Source organism: Cornus florida, unplaced genomic scaffold (genome assembly GCF_030987335.1).
Source record: "Cornus florida cultivar Cherokee Brave unplaced genomic scaffold, ASM3098733v1 CherokeeBrave_3.0.0_Hap2_Chr11, whole genome shotgun sequence".
In the NCBI taxonomy this organism is placed as follows: domain Eukaryota; kingdom Viridiplantae; phylum Streptophyta; class Magnoliopsida; order Cornales; family Cornaceae; genus Cornus; species Cornus florida.
Window position 1 is genome coordinate 127,489,583 of NW_026775581.1, and position 16,394 is coordinate 127,505,976.

At 34.1% G+C, this 16,394-nt stretch overlaps 2 long non-coding RNA genes across 2 annotated transcripts; both read right to left on the reverse strand.

Annotated features, from left to right (window-relative positions):
• Positions 1–5,140: 5,140 nt before the first annotated feature.
• Positions 5,141–7,353, reverse strand: LOC132285283 (uncharacterized). Its single transcript, XR_009472500.1, has 3 exons — positions 7,157–7,353; positions 6,321–6,392; positions 5,141–5,823 (listed from the first exon to the last, which is right to left on the reverse strand). It is a non-coding gene; the product is annotated as an uncharacterized LOC132285283 (long non-coding RNA).
• Positions 7,354–7,528: 175 nt separating this feature from the next.
• LOC132285240 (uncharacterized) lies at positions 7,529–16,139 on the reverse strand. The gene is made up of 3 exons (XR_009472480.1): positions 15,928–16,139; positions 15,136–15,221; positions 7,529–7,670 (listed from the first exon to the last, which is right to left on the reverse strand). It is a non-coding gene; the product is annotated as an uncharacterized LOC132285240 (long non-coding RNA).
• Positions 16,140–16,394: the final 255 nt, after the last annotated feature.

Below are 16,394 nucleotides of genomic sequence, written 5' to 3' on the forward strand. Positions count from 1 at the left end.
ATGGTATTACACCCCGCATTTCTAATTAAGTTGCACATTACATCCATAAATAGCTCCATTAGCGCCATGAATAAGTGTTTAGAGAAAACGTGGTACCTTGATGCCAAAAAGTGGTACCTTTAGTTCAATAACATGGTACCTTTGGAAAAAAAGTGGTACCTTTACAAAAGAGATTTATTTTTGCAATTGAAAATGGTATTGCACCCCACACCGCTAATTTTCTTGCACATTACATCCACAAATAGCTCCATTAGCGCCACGAATAAGTGTTTAGAGAAAACGTGGTACCTTGACGCCAAAAAGTGGTACCTTTAGTTCAATAACATGGTACCTTTGGAAAAAAAGTGGTACCTTTGCAAAAGAGATTTATTTTTGCAATTGAAAATGGTATTGCACCCCACACCGCTAATTTTCTTGCACATTACATCCACAAATAGCTCCATTAGCGCCATGAATAAGTGTTTAGAGAAAACGTGGTACCTTGACGCCAAAAAGTGGTACCTTCAGTTCAAAAATGTGGTACCTTTGGAAAAAAAGTGTTACCTTCGCAAAAGGGATTTATTTTTGCAATTGAAAATGGTATTATAACCCACACCGCTAATTAGGTTGCACATTACATCCATAAATAAATCCATTAGTGCCATAAAGAGTACAAACTTTATTCCAATCTATCTAACTTGAGGGAATGAGTAATACAAAATATAGTCCAACATCACTTAAAACATTACACATAAGCTAATTTTTTTTTTTTTCTATAAGATATCCTAAAAACAATTATTCTCTCCCTAATAGGTAAAGAAGCTGCTTTTAAGCCAGTTCCATTATGAAATAGTACTTTGCAAAAAGTTTTCCTTACCTGATTTGTGTCCATAGTTCTTCAAAGTTTTTCTCCCGGAACGGAGCTCTCAACGACTACAACTTCCACCAGCGTTCCTTAAGCAATTTGATAGAGTTTTACCTTCCAAGTCTATAATTAGGAGTTATGCAAGCAAATCGTAGCGGGTTGAAGTGAGAGAGGTTAATAACACAAAATATTTTTACAAGGGTTAGCATGAATTTATGGAAGACAATTCACTAGAGTTCGAAAATTTCCTACTATCTTATTATATATACTGAGGAGATTTCCTAGTATTTTCTTATATATGAAGGAAGAACATTTGATGGTTGAAGACAATGGCAAGCAGCAAAATCCTATACGTCGGAGGGGTCTCATGGCCTCACGAAATGTCGTGAGGAGTTAAAAATGGAATAGTTTCAAATATGAGGAGTTAAAAATGGAATAGCTTATAATGCTATAATGAATAGAAGCCAAATAATAGCAAAATAAATACAGGGTACATTTGTAAAAACACTTTTGAAACGTTTATTGAGGGAAAAATAAATACACACTTGAACACATTGAAAAATAAATACACACCAAATCTCGATGGAGGCGACGATGATTACATGCCAGGTTAGTTTTACAAAAAAAAATGAACCATCGATGTGAGGAATTATAAATGGAATAGTTTTGAGAACGATTGAGAATGTAAAACAACTACTTTCAATCCATGCATCTCTTAACGAGTACTTTCGTTCTATATACTTTCGATCCATAGATCAACAACTGAGATTTACTAGTGCTAATGTTATGGTTTTGTGCATATGCCATATGTCTATTTATAGAGCCCAATTCACAGACATGTGAATGAATTTTACCCATATCATGATTTGGCAAAAGGGACTTACACATCTCTCTCTTTGGCATGATAGGGGTGTCTTCATAATAGTTGTCGTGTTATACACCTAACACCACTATTTTAAACTTTACCCATGTGATGATAAGATGAGAAAGTGGATTGGTTTTGTGTATCTACAAGAGCTGATTTTTTCAGTGAGAGTCATATTCTGTGACTAGCCATGTGATTGAAAAAAAAGCCAAATAATTTGAAGTGGCCTTACACCATGGCAGATAAAGATGAATGGTCACATCATCAAGAAAAAGCCTTAGTGTCTGAAAAAGTTATAAATAGTGGCATTGTTGTCATGAGGCAGAGTATTGACATCCGTATTTGTAATTACAATTTACTAATCTAAAGTTTTTATTTTAACAAAACTATTATAATGTTAATTTATTTTTTAAATAGATTTCTAAGTGCACTTTGATTATGTAGTATCTTTATTTTTTCTCATATTTGATCAAAGCTATTAAAAAATCTATATGTCAGATGTTGCAGGAATGAGAGCATTTCCATTGCAAAGAAGATGCATAAGGATCCAATTGAAGTTATTCAAGCCATTACTAATGATCCAGACTTATAAGTTGCTTCAGAGTTGTCAGATTATTCAGATACAGGGGATGATGACTTTGTAATTCCACCTCCCCGTTATTGCTAAAAAAAACTTAGTAGTTGAGTTAAATTTTATGCAGTATGTATATGAAATGTATGTATTTTTTATTTATTTTATGCAGTATTTTGTATGAATTCCACCTCCCCGTTATTGCTCAAAAAAACTCAGTCCTTGAGATTTACTAGTGCTAATGTTATGGCATTGTGCATATGCCATATGTCTATTTACAATGCCCAATTCACAGACATGTGAATGAGTTTTACCCATGTGATGATTTGACAAAAGGGACTTACACCTCTCTCTCTCTCTTTGGCAGGAAGTGGGGTGTTTTGCATAATAGTTCATGCACCTACCACCACTATTTTTAACTTTAGCCATGTGATGATAAGATATGAAAGTGGGTTGCTTTTGTTTATCTACAAGAGCTGATTTATTCAGTAAGAGTCCCATTCTGTGTCTAGCCATGTGATTGAACAAAAAGCCAAATAATGTAAAACAGCCTTACACCATGGCAGATAAAGAGGTATGGTCATATCATCAAGAAAAAGCCTTAGTGTTTGAAAAAGTTATAAATAGTGCCATTGTTGTCATGAGGCAGACTATTGACATCCCTATTTGTAATTACAATTTACTAATCTAATGTCTTTATTTTAACAAAACTATTATAATGTCATTTATGAATCAAATAGATATCATCATCATTGACAAACAAAAAGTAGCGAAGAAACTACTACCAAAACGTACGAACAAAATAACATACATAAATAAACAAAACCAAGATAAGAGAGCCTAGTGCTAATTTGGGCAGTAGGCAACTTAATTCCGCCTACTCCTGATAAACAATACTGCTTTCCCATACAATTAATTTGGGTAATGGAGGTCTAAATCCCCGTGACCCGCCTAATTTAATTCCAAAGGTTTTGTATTTTCATGTAAATTTTGGTATACACCCAGAAAGACCAATTAATTATATTGGATTCTCAAGTACAAGTATAATTTAACTTGATTATCAGTGAACAAGATATGTAAGTAGTAATAGACTAAATAGTAAAGGGAACCAAGATCCAGTATAGGATATTTTCAGCAAGGGGTAAGAAAACAGGATCATAAAAGAACTGGACAAAGAAACTGCAACTATATTTCAAGATTAACCAGTTAAACATCACCTTTTGAGTCTTTAATTTCTTTAATAACCCTACTTTGGGATCACTCCTACACCAACACAGTTATTTTATTTTATTTTTTTTTAGTATTTTCTTCAGCAGTATCCTAAAGCCATCATCCATACCAAGACAGTTTTTGGTTTCTTTTAATTTTCTAATACAGTTTTCTAATACAGTGTGTGATTGTCATTGGATATCAAGAGAACCAACCCTTGAACTATGCCCGTCTTGCAAAGTCCTTAGCTGTTCAGAAAAACCATGAAAAATAGAGTACAGGATGGAGAGGTGGCACCAGAAAAATCAAATCTAATGCCTAGATCATGAGAAATGTGACAATTTGCAATAAATACATTTCATTTCACTCCAAATAAAGAATATAATACTCTTAGTTCTAATATTTGTTTTCTAAAATATAGGCCAACTATACAAGCCATAATCCTTCATAGTAGTTCACTTTATGCATTATATCAGTATAATAAAATCTTCAATGATACATGCCTCATTCAACCTTGCACTTCACCACTAAACTGGACTTTGTTCTCTTCCAAACTAAAAAAAACGTAAAAGAAACTACCAACTTTATCAGAACTTAAATGGGATATAAAAATGCATGTTGTGTTGCATTTAAACCCATGTTTTTCTTTAAGTTTTTCTTTTTCCACACAAAATGCAGTTAGAGAAACTGACAGAAGCCCAATTTCTTTTTCCACACAAAATGCAAGGATCCTCTTCCTGTAAGCTTCTTTGGCTGGAGAGCATGGTGTTGGGCTTTCTTTTCTTACCATCCCACCGTTGAGCATGTAATGTGCAAAATCAAAATCCATTGCAGATCGGTTGGGAATAAACCTATCCAGCTGCCATCCCAAAAGAACAAGATTAGTGTGAATTTCCAATAAAACCTATATATATATATATAAAAAGGCAAAATGACAGGAAAAAATCAGCCATAGAGTTTAAAACCCAGGAGCAAGATTAGTGTGAAGCCTATTGCGATGACAAAAGAAGGCAGGCAAAGATATTAAAAAAAAAATTAAATAAATAAAGAGAGTATATTTTGAAATGTAATATTTTCTTTATATGGAACACAAAAACAAAACCTGAAACTATCGTTACTGTCTTCTACAACTATTTTGGTTCCTTTCGAGTAAAAATTCTTTGTAATCCAAGACAATAGGACATATGATAATATTACATTATTATCTATTTTCCTCACTTAGAAACCTAACAACTGGAGAAATGAAAATGCTTACCGGTTCACCTTATAGCCTGTTGGCTTATGGTTTGAATTATAAACCCACTGGTCAAGGTTCGAGACTGGTATATATAGAGAGGAAGCTATATGAGAAGTCACAGATGTTAGATTGTGAATCTTTTGGTCATTCAACCCAATCTTGCTCTTCTAAGCCCACTACTAAGCATACACAAAAATGGAGAATGAAGGAGGACGGCTAGACCTAATTCGAATTAGTGGGAGGAAGTTATAAGGGGAAAAGGGAGAAGTGTTGTGGATCCCCCCAATGAGGAATTGTGAAAGGAAAGCCCAAAAATGGCTATACCTATTGCTTCATTATCAAATATATTTGAATTCACTTCTTCTATTTGATGTGTCTTTGATCACAATCTCATTGCACCTCTCTCAAGAGATTATGGGACCTATTGATTATTTAAACTTTATTGGGTCTATTTCTCTGAATAAAGAAAGAACTACGTAAATCCAAATTTATACAAATAGAAACAAAAACATATTGAGTGTGTTTTCCCTGAATCTTCATGTTGAATCCCATGGAAATCCAAACCATCCAAAAAATTATCTAATGATGTCAAAAATTATAGTCGTGCAGAATCTATACAAGTTGAACAAATAAACCCTAAATTCCTGAAAACTCATATTCGTAGACAATAAACCATCCAAATATGCTAAAGAAACCCTTACGTGAAAAAAAATCAAAATCCAAGAAATTAATGGGAACATCAACCACAAAAATCTAAAGATATTGCAAACAACACTAGATATCGTCTAAAAAAAAGAAACATTCAAATAGTAGACGAAGAAACCGTAGTTCACAGTAAATCCAAAAGTCCAACAAATTCACGAAGACAAACAAAAGAAAGAAAATCAAAAGGAATTCGATACAAAAGCTAAAAGAATTTAAACTTTTCTCGTTTTCTTGAATTCATTGCAACGAAACAGAAAGCCGAAAATATCAATTGGTTGGCGAACATACATAAACACACACAAGCAGATGGAAACACATACTTTTTCGCACAAATTTTGCCTTCGAAGTTTCTGATCGGAGAGAGGGAATCGCGACATTTTTGTGTCCAATTCCTGAATCCAAAATTGATGTTTTAGGAACAGCATATATATATATATATATAGGGATTAAAATTGTATAAAAATAGAGTAGAAATCCTAGCAAAACGATGAACAAGACTAGAGAGAGAGAGAGAGAGAGCAAGAGAGCGTTGATGAATGAGTTGGGTTTAAGAGAAAATTAGCAAAACCTCTACATATCAACATGTACGAAGAACGTGAGAACTTGCATTAACTCATTAAACAACATATCAACAACTTCTCCTCCACAACAATCAATCAAAACCTCCACATACGATGATCCCATACTCCCATGCTTTCAACATTTTAAAACAAGAAAAAAAAAAATGGGCTCCACATGGGCCGATGTAGCAATAAGGTAATAAAGTTCATGATACACCATAAAATTGGTCACTTAAAGGCATGTGACCCCCCCGAGTATGAGTATAAAAAGCATTACAAATGTGCAATCATAAAAGATTTTTATCGAACATAAAGACCATATAACTTACAAATTTGATGTACTTGATAGCCATGCAATCGACGCTCCCGTTGTTATCTCTTCCCAGCCCCTAGCGGGAAGACTACATTTGAAGTACATGCAAATCAATTAAACAAAATATAACACCAAAATATTGTACAAGTGGAGATGGTTAAATGAAAAAACTCAAAAATAAGGGACATATGAGCAAACAACTTTTTTATTAGGCGCTAGTAACCAAAAGCAAGACTCTAAACAAAATAAATAAATAAATGGGGTAACAGTAGTCAACTAAGATTATAGCAAAATCCTTTTTATTATTGTTTATTTATTTTTTTATTCTATCAAACATGATTGGACAATTTGGACAACAAAAAATCAGAAGGAAGCCCAAAAATCTATTTGAAACAATTTTTCCCAGAAATACATACTTCACTTTGAAAAATCAATAAAAAAGAAATTCTCAAACAATTTGCATGAAACCAAGTCCATTGGAAGCTTAAACACACAATTTTTCTTCTATCAATTTAAATCAATAAATTTTCTTACCGATTAAATAAGGTTTGAAGGAAGAGATAGGAAGAATTCTGCTTACAAAACAAGGATCACAGCATGTTAAGATTAACTTCAAAAATCCATACTAATTTCAAAATCCAATCAATTTGAGCCAAAACAAAAACCTGTAAACTCATTAATAATAACTGATATCACATAATTTGAAGTGATTATTGTCAATTATGCTCGTGAGTTTGAAACGTATTCGTTCACGTGATCTTTTGGACATTTAATAGAGAAACAAACAAGTCTTTTTCTTTGTCATTGTATAAAAAAGAACAAGTGATAAATACCAAAAAGTGCCATACATACCTCATCGGTTCGCAACACAACAAATTGGTCTCTGCTGGTTATATGTGACAACACCTCACTTCAGGGACGGATATAAGTCCAAAATCCTTAATAAAGTAGTCCCCAAAGGCTCTAGACATTGCCAATCTGGGGCATTCCTCATTCGGCAGCCAAATTTTATGCACCACAGGCTTGTCGTTTAAACTGAACACTCTTCCTTTGTACTGATTTATCCATTCAACCTCATCTGTCAAACAATGTTGATAATGTAAACACAATGTTCATATAATTTTTGAGACACAAAGAAAGTGAGGAAGAGAGAGACTCACGAGGTAAATTGTGGTTGAAATAACAGTCATAATGCAGTAGGGGAGCTCCAACGAATTAATAGTGAGGAAACAAGTCATAATGACTTTAATATGATGTTATTTTCCTAGCCTTCCGTAAGCATGTAACATGTAAGCCCGTCCATTGTCACATAATCCCATAACCTCCTTGCTTTCACGACCCTCCAGCTGCCAGAAAACTCACACACCTATGATTTTTAAATAACACTCCACATGAGACTCATACGAGGACCCAGGAAAATAATTTCAATACCAAAATAAACCACCAGACGAATAATACAGATTCAACTTAGAATAAGTTACATCATACTTAGAAATGTTTTCTAAATAAGTTAGAAATACTATCACAACATAGTTATACTAATGCAGTAGGGGAGCTCCAAGGAATTAATAGTAATTACAAAATAATTCCATATTTAAGGCCTTAACACCTTACAAAATAACTCCACTAGAATTAGCAATTATATAACTATTCTATCCAGGTATAGGAGCCTTGCACTTTCGACGATTATGACCATTCTCGCCGCATCGCGAACAGTGTAACGACCTTACATTTTGAAATTGTGATTCGATTCGTTTAATACGAGGTCGTCCAGGGGGACGTGTTACCGCAGGAGGCCTAAGATGGGAAGCACCTTCACCGTCAGCTGCAGCAACAGCAGCTGCATTCGGCATATCATGCATGGGGACAGAAGACATGAGATGTTCACATAGTTTTTGTTGTGTTTCAACCCTAAACCATGGATCAACCATCTCATAAATATTTAAAGATAATTCATGGATGGCATAGCATGCATGCGAACAAGGAATCCCACTCATGGTCCACTTCAAACAACTACAAGAATTTTCACTGCCAAATACCACCCTGAATGGTTTTCTGTCTCGATCATATATTGTACACTCAGTAGGCGAAACACGCATCGACTGAAAACCAAGAGCTAACTCTTGCTCTTTTTTTATTTTCTCCTCAATACGATCCCCAACCGGGATAGTCCACTTCTGAACGTCCAAACTCTTTTGGTATAAAAATTTGCTGAGTCTTTGCATGTGTGTATCCATCAACCTTGTGATTGAAAAAACCCTCTCTTCTTTCACCCATGCATTGAAGGACTCTGCTTGATTGGTGTATAATTTATCCCAACGCTTGGAAGTAAACATAGCATTTGACCAATGTTCAGGTGAATTCGCCAAAACCCAATCGCATAACTCCCCTCGAAATACCCGCATGGCAGCCAATGCATTCTTATACTCATCTACAGTTCGAGCATATGCAATTTTATCGAGTAATTTTTTCGCATGCTCTTTACCCGAAGCCCTCAATCCTAAACTTTGTCTCCCAAGAATGGATGTAGAAAAATTCGCCGTTAGGTGACGAAGACACCATGAGTGGTACTGGGAGCCAAAAATATCTCTAATACAACTTATTAGGCTCGGATGCCTGTCGGTTAAGATTGTCACAATGCGACCATCTAGAATCTCTTTCACCTTGCTCAAGAACCAATGCCAATCATCATCATTCTCAGAAGAAACAACAGCATACGCCAAAGGCCACAAGCCGTCATTCGCATCGAACCCCGTTGCACCAAGCATTGTTCCTTTATAATTGCCACTCAAGTGGCAAGCATCGATTGCTAACATGGGCCTGCAATAGTTGATGAAACCTCGTATGGAGCACCCATAAGCTACAAACACTCGCTTAAATCTCCTATCATCCGTGCACTCCCACGATGTAATTGTCCCAGGAATATATTCTGCTATTCGTTCACACAACCACGGGACTAAAATATAGCTATCCTTGGGATTTCCCTCAATGATATGACGTGCACACTCCTTAGCTCTCCACGATTGCATGTAAGTCATTTTAGCAGAAAATTCACCGTTTATGTCTGTGGAAATAGTCTTGGGGGTGCATTTAGGATTGTCCCTAACCTTGTTCACAATAGCTCGACCCATTTCCTTCGACCAAAAAATGGCTTTATAATCTGAAATGTCTTGAGCAGTGTGAGTGTGAACATTATTAAACCGCTTGATTCTCACTATATCACCACTTCCTTCACAACCAGCTGATAATTTCCATGGACAATTATTAACCTCGCACACAACTCTATAATATTTTCTGCTATTGTCCAAGTACTTGAACCGAAAATGATTACGAAGACCAAACAAAACGAGTGCATCTTTGAAATCATTTGGGCTGTCAAAAAGCTGATCCATGCAAAGAATGTCATCAATGTGTCGGAAAGAATCCCGATGCGCATTTATCGGAGGAAATGAAGACGTTGACGCAACACTTTGTAGAAGACCAATTGGCGATGTGGCTTCAACAAATTGTCTACAAGTGGATAAAAAGGTATATTAAAAATCACATAACCTATGCAGCGCATACATCAATGTATTACTTTAAATATATGTGTCTTACCTCTCACTATGATCAGTAGGAATTGTGCATGATGCAATTACAGGCTCTGCATCTTCCATATACACATTTAGCATGGGACCACTCACTAGAAGCATCACTCTAAATCCAGATTCTCCCGTCATCCTCAAAAGTTCATTCTTGTTAGATTCGGTGGTATAATATATGACTTTACCACTCATGTTTGAAGATGAACGTTGTTGTAACTCATTTATAAATGATTCGTATGTTGTTGTTGTTGTTATCATAAAAGGGTCTGTGACACCGCCGATGTATATAATTTCCCCATTCTCATTTTTGTCAATTTTCCCATCAAATCGACAATAGCATATAATTTGTCTCTCATCCATTTGTCCAACTGCTTCGAAAATTGACTCATTAGTTTAAAAAAAAAAACTAAATATGAAGTTCAAAAAAAAATGAAATATAAAACAATTAAATATCATAATTATATAATGTAATTTAGAGATCTATTTACACCGAAACACTACTAATTCCCTCAATAGGGATAGGCGGTGTCAAGATTAAACTTTTCCTAAACACACACTACAGACCTTTTTCAAATCAAAATACAACCACAAAATCAATGCCATTGATTACTAGATAATTGTATCACTATGTGTACAACAAACATATATACAAGATGAGGGAGATTATGAGATGAATAGAGAGTTAAATGGGACAATATAGATTGAAAATAAAAAATTGAGAGTTAAATAGAGAGAGAGCAGAGTGTTGAATATTTTTCACACACAAATATTATATGTGTAAGTCTTGAAAATGGGGGAGACAAGTACAAGGGAATGTTGGAATAATAAATTAATACTAAATACATTTTTTTTATAAATTAATGCTAAATACATATATTAAAAAAGCCTCATTCATAGAGTTTGCTAGCTTTTGCATCAATTCTATCATGTGCGTAGATGCCTAAAGACATATTACACAGAGGTATACTCTACATGCCATTTGAGAAAGAGGCAACAATCTTGAATAATTCTTGATCTAAATTGAGTTATAATAATTAATTATACATAAAAACTAATTGGACTACCTATGTGTTGGTGGCTTTGAATTTTAACTCCTAAATTCCTACGTTCTGCTGAGGATTTAGTCTGCAGTCATCAAAGAGCCTTGAATATATAGCTTGAATACAGATATAGCTGATTTAGTCTGACTCTTTTTGTAGGAAGATACAGATATAGCTGATTTTACATAGATATTATTTTCTAACGGAGTGAATTGATACTACTCATAGCTATCGACCAATATTGTGGTGTGTATTGGTTATAACTGACAATGTGAATTTAAAATTTCAAATGGATATAACCATGGTCAGTATTAATGGTTTTAACTAAATTTTGATATTTCCATTAAAATGGTATCTCTCTTTGATTTTGGATCATGTGTGTGGTTATTAAATTATGTGTTGATTTGTAAGGTTGCTTTCAGATTTGGACAAAAATAAAATGAAAGTCTTGATAGTTTGTTGATGTAATGAGCTTAAAAATTTAAAATTATATGCTTTGAATATATATCTATATCAGTCCATGGCAACTACTGCTTAATGATAAATAAGCCGTGAAACTACTTTGATCATATGGAGCTTATTAGTTGCATCATGATTACTACTAGTTTTGTGTATGTGTTCCATTATGTACTAGTTAATGTGTGGTATTTAGGCTTATGGCCAGTGTGTGTGTGTTAAAATCATGTATAAACATACATATATATGACAAAGTCGTGTTATGTTTAAATATTTCAGCCTAACTCTTGTAAAAATTAGAACAAATTCATGTTGGTTTGGATGACTCCTAAAGGTTTTTTGTTTGGAAGGTTAAACAAGTATTATTATACCATTTCTCTCATTCCTTCTCTTTCTCCTTCCAAATCGAGGTACGTTAGGGTTTTCTCTCCCCTAATGGCACACGTGTTCTATGGACCTGTATTAGAGTATAGTTCACACTATGATTCTTAAGATTGATGTGCTTATTGACGGTCCAGTGCTGTTTCAATCTCCTCCTAACAGCACTTAACATAATCATAAACTAGATTTAGCTCAGCCATTTTGTCTTGAAGTTTTTCCTCAATCTCATTGGGAAGCTATTCATGTAGTGGCTGAAATATGTTTGTTTTTTTATGATCCAAACACACTCAAACAAACAAGAACAGTGACCAATAGCTAGCCGCAGAAGTTACAATAGGTGTAGCTAGCCTATGACAAGTGTGTTTGTGTTAAAATCTAGGTCATACAATTCTTTTTAACAGGTGTAAATCTAGCTCCCATTCTCACGATTTGTTTGTAATTTAATTTTGTTGCTTTTGCGCTCTATCTACCACTTTATGCGACTTAGTATAAAACCAAATATAAATATTAACTTACTGAATTTTTCTGTTACTATCAAATACCATTAAAGCAAAATTACAAAATTAGACCCTCCCTCACAAGAAACAAAATTTTAAGAATTTATTAATCACTCTAATCGATTGCAATAGGCTGCCAACATAGTTAATTGAGAGTCGATAATTCAAAGAGCATTTCATTTTATTTTTGTCCAAAGCTGAAAGCAACCTTACAAATCAACACATAATTTCATAATCACACACATGATCCAAAATCAAAGAGAGATACCATTTTAATGGAAATATAAAAAAATAAGATGTTTGGATACAATTGAAAATCAAAAAATAAAAGTACATGAAGCACCAGATTTAAAATTAGATTCCTCATAAGTACAAATAATTCTTTGAGACTACGCTTTCATGAGTACAAATAATTCTTTGGGAGCTCCGAGAATTAGTGGGGTAAAACCATGTATATCTCGATTGCGAGAAATATATATAATGCAGCTAAAAGAGCATAGGCAGATTTAATAAGGCAATCCCCACAAAAATCTATAAACTCTACCATGTTTGAAGGCTTTTCTCTTAAAACAGACTTTAGTAGTACTACACTTATCTGTTTCCCATTGAAAACTTTAAATCACCCATTAGCTGTTTTGATTTTGATTTTGATTTTGATTTTGATTCCTTTCCTAGTGCAAAGACATGTAGTATCCGTATTCACCTTCACATAAAGGTGGTGTCTTTGGTTTGATTGTAGTGCCAGAGTTTTGGACCAAAAAAATCAGATCCACCTCAAAGAGAGAGAGAGAGCTCTCTCATATAGCCTTTTCAAAACAGAGCAAAATACAAAGAAATATTGTCAGTGTTCCCTCAACCTCTTCACTCCTCATTTATGAAACCTGTCTTTCTTTATTTATTTGACATCAAAGCTCTATCAAGTGAAATTCTCAACTCAACTCACAATATTATATATATATATATATATATATATATATATATATATATATATAATATGTTTTTGGAGTAAGTGTTGTGATTCTGTACACAATAGGAGATTATTTATTATCTATTATTAGAAAATCGAACAGATAAAATGAGAAACTTTGGGAATACCCCCCCTAAGGTAGTGTGTTTAATTGTGGCATTCATATTAAGTCATCAATTTAATATGTATGTTCCACAATATATTTATATATATGCACGGGTGTAGAATATATTAGATAAAAAAGTAGTGTTACTCTTCAATTTATACAAAAAGTAATGTTACTCTTCAATTTAGTTCTAACTTCTATTTCTACTTTGATTCCAAATAATGCAAAGAGGTGTCATATTCTGATCTGGTATAGAGAATGCTACTCAAAACCTAATTCTCAGAAAGCTTAATTTCTCTATTAAGCTCTCCTCTTCGCACTTCTTCAGCTCTCACGGCTGTTGGGGAAGTTCTTAAAAAATCGGCAAACTCTCTCTCATCTCCCAGAGAAATGCTGCCCAGAATTGACGAGAGTGGCAGGTTTTGCAGCCCCAGAGCCGCCAGAGAGATCACCTTCTATGTCCCCCTCTTACCAATTTTTGTTTTTCTGTGTGTGTATATATATAGAAAGTTCGGGCTATTTGTTTTGGTTCTTTGATGGGTTGAAAATTGCTTGAATTTCAATGTCAGGATAATTATTTATGCGGCGTGTTTGGAGGGTTATGACCCAATTCGGCTATTCAAGAAGAGAATCAACGCCCGAAGAGGTATTAGTATTACCAATGCTATGTCTTGTTTTATGACAATATGTTTATCTTCGGAGGAGTTTTTCTGCATCCCTTTTGATAAAACTGAATAAGTACTTAATTTATTTATTTATTATTATTTATATAACTGGTGTTTAGATAACTACCTACTGCTTTATATTTTCTCTTTTTCATCTCGTTAGAAACTAAATAACTTCCAAAGCATCAGTCTTGGACAGAATTTTGATCGAAATTTACTTCTTTCTTTCATTCTCTCTTTCTTTTCCCGTAAATACAATTTAGACGTAAAGGTCATATAACAGTTTTCCCATTATTGTTCGTGTCTTGTATTTTCAACTGAATTTGGGCTTAGGTATAAAGCAGCTTGCACTCTTCACCGGTTGGGGGGGGGGGGGGGCGCGGGGGGAACTTGTAAGCATATCTAGAAATTTGTTGTTTAAAACCATTCAAATTTCATGAACAGATGGTGAAGAAATCTTTTCCATTTCTGGTCATTGCATGGCAATATCTTAGACTAAATTTTTTAATCGTTTAAAAATGTAAACATATTCAATCAGTCTACTAAAAAGAATTATTTATCTAATTTATTTAAATGTTGGTAATTATCAGACACCAAGGCCATCACTGACATGCTCTAAAATGCTATGTTTCCCTAGTGAAAACATTTACCAAAGACTTCCAACCTTGTAAGCTAAGGCACAAATCATAGCATAACCATGAAGATTTGTTACTTCATCTATAAGGCACAAACAGAGTAGCTTCTTCCCTTTTGTTTTATATTGAGAACTAAAATCTTTATTAGTGATTCTTAACACCCAAGATATTAATCATGAAATTATTATAAAGCATTTTCATTTAATTGAACCAAACTCAAATTTTATATTTAATTACATTTCAACCACTAAACCACAACAAATATAGTATGTATGAAAAACTTGTTTTTAATTTAATATTGTAGAACCAATACTAGTAATCTTAAACAATTCTTTTACTAAGCAAATGCAAATGGGAATGTAGATTTCACAAACATTTGATAACAAGTGTCCCTACCCAAAGACTATCACATGCATGCCTCTTTACAGTTTACATTCATTGATTGTATCATAAGGTCTCCAGAGCAAATGACTTATGAAGATAGGATTTAAGCTTGTTACCTTGGCACAAGCTAGTTAGCTAACTAGTGAAATCCAACAAAAAGCCTGTAGGCACCACACGTACTGCCACTTGCTTCCACATGGTCCTAGTAAATTTAAAGAACATGAATTATTTGGATTTAGGGACATTGAATCTCTACTATACACAGGTAGGCATTAACAGTACAATGTTTAAGTTTTAAGATCAGATTAATGTTCTATAAAAAAAAATTCAGCAGGTAACAAAGGACATGCATGGAAATTTGTTTTTTATCCTGTTTAATTATGTTTTCTTCAGCAAATTCCGAGTATTTTAAGTATGAAAACCCATGCTAGTGGAAAGATTGTAGGATAACATTTGGGATTTCAGTTCAGTCAACGTATAAAGAAAGCATGAACTCTTCAAAAACAAGCAAACCTAATTACAAAAGAAGAAGAAGAAAAATAAAAAATAAAAAAAAAAACATTTGATTAATTAAGTATCTACTTTATGAAAATTTTGCCTTTGTTGGTGGGATAAAACTGAGTTTTAAAAATTAATTTTGTCACGCACAAGAGAGCAACATTTTGTTACGCACATTTCAAACATATACAACAAACAGAGCAACAACAATCTTGATTGCAGAATAGAAATTATATATATATGATTGCATAATAGAAATTATAAGAGGAGAATATATATAAACATAACCTACATGAAAATCAGACATCCAATTGGAAAAAAAAAATATATATATATATTATAACACTAAATCAGGACCATAATCATCTAAAATATAAACGTGTGTGTGTTAAGAGGGAGAGAGTACTTACCATATTACTAGAACAACAATAAATGAATGGCAGAAGTGGAGAAGTGCTTCGCTGGGTTACAGAGAGGGCGCACCAACGACGGTTAGACGTGGAGAAGTGCTTTGCTGTTACAGAGGGGGAAAGAGAGAGGGCTTGAATGAGGGTTAGGGCTCAACGGCTACGCTTCAATCCTGTTACAGAGATGGGGGGAGAGAGAGAGAGGGCTCTTAAGGGCTCTTCACGAATGAGATGAGGGAGGGTTAGGATTCCATGTTCGGTGATGCTGTGTTTGCCTGGGCTTGCTTCGCTGGATTTGTGACTGTGTATTTTAGGGCAACAAGTTGAGTGACTAAATTAAACGGGGGCAATAAGGTAAATGTGCTGGAATAGTGAGAAGGGCATTTTAGGCACCACAAGTTTTAAACAGTAATAATTCATGTGCCATGTCATCAATTTAGTCAACCTCATTTTTAAGAAATATGAGACTT